A 10,892-nucleotide genomic window follows, 5' to 3' on the forward strand; every position below is an offset into this window, starting at 1 on the left:
ACACACACACACACACACACACACACACACACACACACACACACACACACACACACACACACACACACACACACACACACACAGGGTGAGGGCCTCACAGACACACAGATACATACCTCCCTGTGGAAGCACTCTGCGGGAAACAGGCAATCAGCTCCTAAGTAAAGGTCACATTTGCAATGCAGGTGACTGCAGGGAGAGAGAAGCAGGTAATTGGTAGCTGGTAGCAGGGAGCACTAAGGCACTAACACCGTGGCAGGGTAGAGGGAGATAATGTGATGGATGGGAAACGTTTGGCGGGTAATTAAATGTTTTACTCTGTGATCTAGAGAGAGGGAGAGATAGAATTAGAAGAGGGAGAGGGTTGGAGAGAGAAAGGAGGCAGGAGAAAGAAGAGTGAAAAGGGTAGGTGGAATTGTAAGAGGGAAATTTGGAGAAGGGATGGGAGAAGCAGAGGAGGAACAGAGGAGGAACAGGAGGAGACAGGAGAGAGAGGGCAGATGAAGACAGAAAGAAGGGCTGAGGACAGAGGAGGGGAGAGAGGGCAGAGGAAGACAGGAGAAGAGTGGAGGGCAGAGCACAGAAAAATAGGAGAGGAGGAGGGCAGAGGAAGACAGGAGGAGAGAGAGGGCAGGGCAGAGCACAGAGGAAGAGGAGGAGAGAGGAGGGCTGAGGACAGAGAAAGACAGGAGGAGAGAGGGAGGGCAGATGACAGAGTAAGAGGAGAGGACAGAGGAGAGGAAGAGGAGGAGGGAGGAGGGCTGAGGACAGAGGAAGTCAGGAAGAGAGAGGGCAGGGCAGAGGACAGAGGAAGACAGGAGGAGAGAGGATGGCTGAGGACAGAGAGGAGGAGGGAGGAGGGGAGAGGACAGAGGAAGACAGGAGGAGATAGGAGGGCAGATGACAGAGGAAGACAGGAGGAGAGAGGAGGGCAGAGGACAGAGGAAGACAGGAGGAGAGAGGATGGCTGAGGACAGAGGAAGACAGGAGGAGAGAGGAGGGCAGAGGACAGAGGACAGAGGAAGACAGGAGGAGAGAGGATGGCTGAGGACAGAGGAAGACAGGAGGAGAGAGGAGGGGGCTGAGGACAGAGGAAGACTGGAGTAGAGAGGAAGTCAGAGGACTTGGAAAGACAGGAGGAGAGAGGAGGGCTGAGGACAGATGAAGATGGGAGGAGAGAGGAGGGCTGAGGACAGAGAAAGACAGGAGGAGAGAGGAGGGCTGGGGACAGGGGAAGACTGGAGGAAGAGGTACAGAAAGACAAGAGATAGAGGATGAAAGGAAGTGAGATTAGGAAAGAGGAGGAATGATAGGATGCTTGCTAACATAGAGCAGAGTGCCTTAATTAAAGTGGGTCAGCTGTGACTGAGTGGCAGCCAGGAGTATTGGGGGTAGGGGGCAGAGATTGCAGGGGGTGGGGGGGTGGGGCGAGGGGGCAGGACTGAGCTGGGACGAGGTGAGGGGTGGAACTGATAGGGTGAAACGCTTTAAGATCCATGCATTATTTACCAGGGCTCATCATGTGGGTTCCTGCCTGTATCAAACCATATTTAGAAAGAGAAGACATTCTATCACAGAGCGGTCAAGCAGAAACACAGGCTCTGTCTCTGCACGCCCCACAGGAGATGTAATTCAATGAATATATGGTGTTCATTGATATTTAGAACTCAGCATAGTAACTAACATAAGTCTTAACTTGAATCTCTTACAGGATAGTTCCCTATGACAAGGATCATCATCAACAAAGTTACTCACAGACAGATGTAACAAATAATGAATACAGCGATCAGAGATTGAGGCAAACAGCAGGACTATACCTATAGTTGAGTCAGATGTGTTAAAGCTAGTCTGGAACAAAAGCCTGCACCCCTGTAGCTCTCCAGGTCCAGGGTTGGTGACCACCACTTTATCTCCCCCTCCTCTCACTCTCTCTCTATTTTTCTCTTTCTCTCGCTCCCCCCTCCTCTCACTCTCTCTCTATTTTTCTCTCTCTCTCTCCCTCCCCCTCCTCTCACTCTCTCTCTCTATTTTTCTCTCTCTCTCTCCTCCCCCTCCTCTCATTTTTCTCTCTCTCTATTTTCTATTTTTCTCTCTCTCTCACTCCCCCTCCTCTCACTCTCTCTCTATTTTTCTCTCTCTCTCTCACCCCCCCCCACCTCTATCTCAATTCAATTCAAGGGCTTTATTGGCGTGGGAAACATATACTCAGAAAAAAAATAAACGTCCCTTTTTCAGGACCCTTTCTTTCAAAGATAATTCATAAAAATCAAAATAACTTCACAGATCTTCACAAACTTTATTTAACTCTTTGCAAACTGGAAATCATTTATCCGGAGGCTGCATTCATTGTAGCTGGGGATTTTAACAAAGCTAATCTGAAAACAAGACTCCCTAAATTTTATCAGCATATCGATTGCGCAACCAGGGGTGGTAAAACCTTGGATCATTGTTACTCTAACTTCCGCGACGCATATAAGGCCCTGCCCCGCCCCCTTTCGGGAAAGCTGACCACGACTCCATTTTGCTGATCCCTGCCTACAGGCAGAAGCTAAAACAAGAGGCTCCCACGCTGAGGTCTGTCCAACGCTGGTCAGACCAAGCTGACTCTACACTCCAAGACTGCTTCCATCACGTGGACTGGGACATGTTTCGTCTTGCGTCAGATGGAAATATTGACGAATACGCTGATTCGGTGTGCGAATTCCTTACAACGTGCATCGAAGATGTCGTTCCCATAGCAACGATAAAAACATTCCCAAACCAGAAAACGTGGATTGATGGCAGCATTCGCGTGAAACTGAAAGCGCGAACCACTGCTTTTAATCAGGGCAAGGTGTCTGGTAACATGTCCGAATATAAACAATGCAGCTATTCCCTCCGCAAGGCTATTAAACAAGCTAAGCGTCAGTACAGAGACAAAGTGGAATCTCAATTCAATGGCTCAGACACAAGAGGCATGTGGCAGGGTCTACAGTCAATCACGGACTACAAGAAGAAACCCAGCCCAGTCACGGACCAGGATGTCTTGCTCCCAGGCAGACTAAATAACTTTTTTGCCCGCTTTGAGGACAATACAGTGCCACTGACACGGCCTGCAACGAAAACATGCGGTCTCTCCTTCACTGCAGCCGATGTGAGTAAGACATTTAAACGTGTTAACCCTCGCAAGGCTGCAGGCCCAGACGGCATCCCCAGCCGCGCCCTCAGAGCATGCGCAGACCAGCTGGCCGGTGTGTTTACGGACATATTCAATCAATCCCTATACCAGTCTGCTGTTCCCACATGCTTCAAGAGGGCCACCATTGTTCCTGTTCCCAAGAAAGCTAAGGTAACTGAGCTAAACGACTACCGCCCCGTAGCACTCACTTAAGTCATCATGAAGTGCTTTGAGAGACTAGTCAAGGACCATATCACCTCCACCCTACCTGACACCCTAGAGCCACTCCAATTTGCTTACCGCCCAAATAGGTCCACAGACGATGCAATCTCAACCACACTGCACACTGCCCTAACCCACCTGGACAAGAGGAATACCTATGTGAGAATGCTGTTCATCGACTACAGCTCGGCATTCAACACCATAGTACCCTCCAAGCTCGTCATCAAGCTCAAGACGCTGGGTCTCGACCCCGCCCTGTGCAACTGGGTACTGGACTTCCTGACGGGCCGCCCCCAGGTGGTGAGGGTAGGCAACAACATCTCCTCCCCGCTGATCCTCAACACGGGGGCCCCACAAGGGTGCATTCTGAGCCCGCTCCTGTACTCCCTGTTCACCCACGACTGCGTGGCCACGCACGCCTCCAACTCAATCATCAAGTTTGCGGACGACACAACAGTGGTAGGCTTGATTACCAACAACGACGAGCCGGTGCATCAAAGCTGGGACCGAGAGACTGAAAAACAGCTTCTATCTCAAGGCCATCAGACTGTTAAACAGCCACCACTAACATTGAGTGGCTGCTGCCAACACACTGTCATTGACACTGACCCAACTCCAGCCACTTTAATAATGGGAATTGATGGGAAATGATGTAAATATATCACTAGCCACTTTAAACAATGCTACCTTATATAATGTTACTTACCCTACATTATTCATCTCATATGCATATGTATATACTGTACTCTACATCATCGACTGCATCCTTATGTAATAGATGTATCACTAGCCACTTTAACTATGCCACTTTGTTTACTTTGTCTACACACTTATCTCATATGTATATACTGTACTCGATACCATCTACTGTATGCTGCTCTGTACCATCACTCATTGGTACTTCTGTAGCTCAGTTGGTAGAGCATGGGCGCTTTTAACGCCAGGGTAGTGGGTTCGATCCCCGGGACCACCCATACGTAGAATGTATGCACACATGACTGTAAGTCGCTTTGGATAAAAGCGTCTGCTAAATGGCATATATTATTATTATTATATATTACTTATGTACATATTCCTTATCCCATTACACTGTGTATAAGACAGTGTTTTAGTTTTGGAACTGTTAGTTAGATTACTTGTTGGTTATCACTGCATTGTAGGAACTAGAAGCACAAGCATTTCGCTACACTTCCATTAACATCTGCTAACCATGTGTATGTGACAAATAAAATTTGATTTGATTTGATTTAAAGGGGTTAAACACTGTTTCCCATGCTTGCTCACTGAACTGTAAACAGTTCATGAACATGCACCTGTGGAACGGTTGTTAAGACACTAACAGCGTACAGACGGTAGGCAATTAAGGTCACAGTTATGAAAACTTAGGACACTAAAGAGGCCTTTCTACTGACTCTGAAAAACACAAAAAGAAGGATGCCCAGGGTCCCTGCTCATCTGTGTGAATGTGCCTTAGGCATGCTGCAAGGTGGCATGAGGACTGCAGATGTGGCCAGGGCAATACATTGCAATGTTTGTACTGTGAGACGCTTAAGACAGAGCTACAGAGAGACAGGAGGGACAGCTGATCATCGTCGCAGTGACAGACCACGTGTAACAAAACCTGCACAGGATCAGTATATCTGAACATCACACCTGCGGGACAGGTACAGGATGGCATCAACTGCCCTAGTTACACCAGGAGCGCACAATCCCTCCATCAGTGCTCAGACTGTCCGCAATAAGCTGAGAGAGGCTGGACTGAGGGCTTGTAGGCCTGTTGTACGGCAGGTCCTCACCAGGCATTACCAGCAACAACGTCGCCAATGGGCACAAACCCACTGTCTCCGGACCAGACAGGACTGGCAAAAAGTGCTCTTCACTGACAAGTCGTGTTTTTTTCATACCAGGGGTGATTCGCGTTTATCGTCGAAGGAATGAGCGTTACACCGAGGCCTGTACTCTGGATCGGGATCGATTTGGAGGTGAAGGGTCCGTCATGGTCTGGGGTGGTGTGTCACATCATCATCGGACTGAGCTTGTTGTCATTCTAGGCAATCTCAACGCTGTGCGTTACAAGGAAGACACCCTCCTCCCTCATGTGGTTCCCTTCCTGCAGGCTCATCCTGATATGACCCTCCAGCATGAGAATGCCACCAGCCATACTGCTCATTCTGTGTGTGATTTCCTGAAAGACAGGAATGTCAGTGTTCTGCCATGGCCAGCGAAGAGCATGGATCTCAATCCCATTGAGCACATCTGGGACCTGTTGGATTGGAGGGTGAGGGCTGGGGCTATTCCCCCAAGAAATGTCTGGGAACTTGCAGGTGCCTTGGTGGAAGAGTGGGGTAACATTTGGATAAAAGCGTCTGTTGGATAAAAGCGTCTGCTAAATGGCATATATTATTATTATTATTATTATCTCACAGCAAGAACTGGCACACCTGTGCTGTCCATAAGGAGGAGATGCACTGCAGTACTTAATGCAGCTGGTGGCCACACCAGATACTGACTGTTACTTTTGATTTTGACCCCCCCTCTTTGTTCAGGGACACATTATTCAATTTATGTTAGTCACATGTCTGTGGAACTTGTTCAGTTTATGTCTCGGTTGTTGAATCTTATGTTCATACAAATATTTACACGTCAAGTTTGCTGAAAATTAACGCAGTTGACAGTGAGAGGACGTTTCTTTGAGTTTATGTTAACATTGCTAAAGCAAGTCAGCTAGATAATAAACAAAAGTGAAATAAACTATCCCCCATCTCTCTCCCTTGCTTTTTCACTCTCCCTCTCCCCCTTTCTCTCTCTCTCTCCCTTGCTAGAGCTTTCTCACTTTCTCTCTCTCCCTCCTCTCTCCCCCTCCCCTCTCTCTCAGGCAGGTCAGAGCTTTGTGTGCACACAAGATTAGCTGGCTTTATTTTCCCAGGGCCTGTGATGAAACAGTCAGGCCTGCTGTGCATATAATTAGTGTTAGAATGTGGTGCTGAACCAGCCAAAGACCACAGGAAGTTCACACACAGTAGCAGGTTGATATTTGAGCTACAGATTAACTTAGCATGCAGGTCAATGATGATGTCCACAGCAAAACCACTCGCTGCTCACAATATTCCAGTGGTCTAAGCTGAATAGAACTATAAACATCAGGATGTACAGAGCCTTCAGAAAGTATTCACAACCCTCCACGTTTTCCACATGTTGTTGTGTTACAGCCTGAAATTAAAAGGAGATGTTTTGTCGCTGACCTTCACACACTACCCCATCATGTCAAAGTGGAATTATGTTTCGACATTAACAATGAATAAACAATGAAAAGCTGAAATGTCTTGAGTCAATAAGTATTCAACTCCCTTTGTTATGCCTAGATAGGGTCAGGAGTAGAAATGTGCTTAACTCACATAAGTTGCATGGAATCACAGTGTGCAATAATACTGTTTAATGGCTACCTCATCTCTGTACCCCACACATACAATTATCTGTAAGGTCCCTCAGTCAAGTTATCAAGGCACAAGGTGAGACCCAAATGCAGACACAGGAGACAGATGGTTGGAGTCGTATAATGTTTATTCATCCAAAAGGAGTAGGCAAGAGAATGGTTGTGGCCAGGCATAAGGTCAAAACCAGATCAGAGTCCAGGAGGTACAGAGTAGCAGACAGGCTCGTGGTCAAGGCAGGCAGAATGGTCAGGCAGGTGGGTACAGAGTAGCAGACAGGCTCGTGGTCAAGGCAGGCAGAATGGTCAGACAGGCGGGTACAGAGTAGCAGACAGGCTCGTGGTCAAGGCAGGCAGAATGGTCAGACAGGCGGGTACAGAGTAGCAGACAGGCTCGTGGTCAAGGCAGGCAGAATGGTCAGACAGGCGGGTACAGAGTAGCAGACAGGCTCGTGGTCAAGGCAGGCAGAATGGTCAGGCAGAATGGTCAGGCAGGTGGGTACAGAGTCCAGGACGTACAGAGTGGCAGACAGGCTCGTGGTCAAGGCAGGCAGAATGGTCAGACAGGCGGGTACAGAGTAGCAGACAGGCTCGTGGTCAAGGCAGGCAGAATGGTCAGACAGGCGGGTACAGAGTAGCAGACAGGCTCGTGGTAAAGGCAGGCAGAATGGTCAAGCAGGCGGGTACAGAGTCCAGAACAAGCAAGGGTCAAAACCCGGGAGGAGTAGAAAAAGGAGAATAACAAAGGCAAGAGAACGGGATAACAAGAATAACAATAACAATAGCAGGTTAGGGTTAGGGTTAGGGTTAGGGTTAGGGTTAGGGTTAGGGTTAGGGTTAGGGTTAGGGTTAGGGTTAGGGTTAGGGTTAGGGACAGGTGAAACAGATCAGGGTGTGACAGAGCAGTGAATTTCAAATACAGATTTAACCACAGAGACCAGGGAGGTTTTCCAATGCCTTGCAAAGAAGGTGACCTGTTGGTAGATGGGTAAAAATAAAATAAAGCAAACATTGAATATCCCTTTGAGCATGGTGAAGATATGAATTACACTATGGATGTTGTGTCAACACACCCAGTCACTTCACGTGGACTGGGACATGTTTCGTATTGCGTCAGATGGGAATATTGACGAATACGCTGATTCGGTGTGCGAGTTCATTAGAACGTGTGTCGAAGATGTCGTTCCCATAGCAACGATAAAAACATTCCCTAACCAGAAACCGTGGATTGATGGCAGCATTCGCGTGAAACTGAAAGCGCGAACCACTGCTTTTAATCAGGGCAAGGTGTCTGGCAACATGACTGAATACAAACAGTGCAGCTATTCCCTCCGTAAGGCTATTAAGCAAGCTAAGCGTCAGTACAGAGACAAAGTGGAATCTCAATTCAATGGCTCAGACACAAGAGGCATGTGGCAGGGTCTACAGTCAATCACGGACTACAAGATGAAATCCAGCCCAGTCACGGACCAGGATGTCTTGCTCCCAGGCAGACTAAATAACTTTTTTGCCCGCTTTGAGGACAATACAGTGCCACTGACACGGCCTGCAACGGAAACATGCGGTCTCTCCTTCACTGCAGCCGAGGTGAGTAAGACATTTAAACGTGTTAACCCTCGCAAGGCTGCAGGCCCAGACGGCATCCCCAGCCGCGCCCTCAGAGCATGCGCAGACCAGCTGGCCGGTGTGTTTACGGACATATTCATTCAATCCCTATACCAGTCTGCTGTTCCCACATGCTTCAAGAGGGCCACCATTGTTCCTGTTCCCAAGAAAGCTAAGGTAACTGAGCTAAACGACTACCGCCCGTAGCACTCACTTCCGTCATCATGAAGTGCTTTGAGAGACTAGTCAAGGACCATATCACCTCCACCCTACCTGACACCCTAGACCCACTCCAATTTGCTTACCGCCCAAATAGGTCCACAGACGATGCAATCTCAACCACACTGCACACTGCCCTAACCCACCTGGACAAGAGGAATACCTATGTGAGAATGCTGTTCATCGACTACAGCTCGGCATTCAACACCATAGTACCCTCCAAGCTCGTCATCAAGCTCGAGACCCTGGGTCTCGACCCCGCCCTGTGCAACTGGGTACTGGACTTCCTGACGGGCCGCCCCCAGGTGGTGAGGGTAGGCAACAACATCTCCTCCCCGCTGATCCTCAACACGGGGCCCCACAAGGGTGCGTTCTGAGCCCTCTCCTGTACTCCCTGTTCACCCACGACTGCGTGGCCACGCACGCCTCCAACTCAATCATCAAGTTTGCGGACGACACAACAGTGGTAGGCTTGATTACCAACAACGACGAGACGGCCTACAGGGAGGAGGTGAGGGCCCTCGGAGTGTGGTGTCAGGAAAATAACCTCACACTCAACGTCAACAAAACTAAGGAGATGATTGTGGACTTCAGGAAACAGCAGAGGGAACACCCCCCTATCCACATCGATGGAACAGTAGTGGAGAGGGTAGCTAGTTTTAAGTTCCTCGGCATACACATCACAGACAAACTGAATTGGTCCACTCACACTGACAGCGTCGTGAAGAAGGCGCAGCAGCGCCTATTCAACCTCAGGAGGCTGAAGAAATTCGGCTTGTCACCAAAAGCACTCACAAACTTCTATCTATGCACAATCGAGAGCATCCTGGCGGGCTGTATCACCGCCTGGTACGGCAACTGCTCCGCCCTCAACCGTAAGGCTCTCCAGAGGGTAGTGAGGACTGCACAACGCATCACCGGGGGCAAACTACCTGCCCTCCAGGACACCTACACCACCCGTTGTTACAGGAAGGCCATAAAGATCATCAAGGACATCAACCACCCAAACCACTGCCTGTTCACCCCGCTATCATCCAGAAGGCGAGGTCAGTACAGGTGCATCAAAGCTGGGACCGAGAGACTGAAAAACAGCTTCTATCTCAAGGCCATCAGACTGTTAAACAGCCACCACTAACACTGAGTGGCTGCTGCCAACACACTGTCATTGACACTGACCCAACTCCAGCCATTTTAATAATGGGAATTGATGGGAAATGATGTAAATATATCACTAGCCACTTTAAACAATGCTACCTTATATAATGTTACTTACCCTACATTATTCATCTCATCTGCATATGTATATACTGTACTCTACATCATCGACTGCATCCTTATATAACACATGTATCACTAGCCACTTTAACTATGCCACTTTGTTTACTTTGTCTACACACTCATCTCATATGTATATACTGTACTCGATACCATCTACTGTATGCTGCTCTGTACCATCACTCATTCATATATCCTTATGTACATGTTCCTTATCCCCTTACACTGTGTATAAGACAGTAGTTTTGGAATTGTTAGTTAGATTACTTGTTGGTTATCACTGCATTGTCGGAACTAGAAGCACAAGCATTTCGCTACACTCGCATTAACATCTGCTAACCATGTGTATGTGACAAATAAAATTTGATTTGATTTGATTTGATTTGATTTGATTTGATATAAAGGGGTCCTTCCTAACTCAGTTGCCGGGGAGGAAGGAAACCGCTCACTTCCAATGGTGACTTTAAAATATTGTAGTTAGAGTTTAATGCTGTGGTAGGAGGAAATGAAGGATGGAGTTACTCCACAGTACTAACCTAAATGACAGTGTGAAAAGAAGGAAGCCTCTAAAGAATAAAAAATATTCAAAAACATGCATCCTGTTTCCAGTAAGGCACTAAAGTAAACCTGCAAAAAATGTGACAAAGAAAATAACGTTATGTCAAGAAATACTAAGCGTTATGTTTGTGGCAAATCCCACATATCACTGCGTACCACTCTTCATATGTTCAAATGAACCTTTCAGCAGGACAATAACCTAAAACACAAGGCCAAATATACACTGGAGTTGCTTACCAAGATGACATTGAATGTTCCTGAGTGGCGTACTTACAGTTTTGACTTAAATCGTCTTAAAATGTTTGACAAGACTTGAAAATGGCTGTATGGCAATGATCAATAACCAACATGACAGAGCTTGAAGAATTAAAAAAGAATAATGTGGAAATATTGTACAATCCAGGTTTGCAAAGCTCTTAGAGACTT

This window comes from Oncorhynchus gorbuscha, unplaced genomic scaffold, assembly GCF_021184085.1.
Source record: "Oncorhynchus gorbuscha isolate QuinsamMale2020 ecotype Even-year unplaced genomic scaffold, OgorEven_v1.0 Un_scaffold_1546, whole genome shotgun sequence".
NCBI classification, from domain to species: Eukaryota; Metazoa; Chordata; class Actinopteri; order Salmoniformes; family Salmonidae; genus Oncorhynchus; species Oncorhynchus gorbuscha.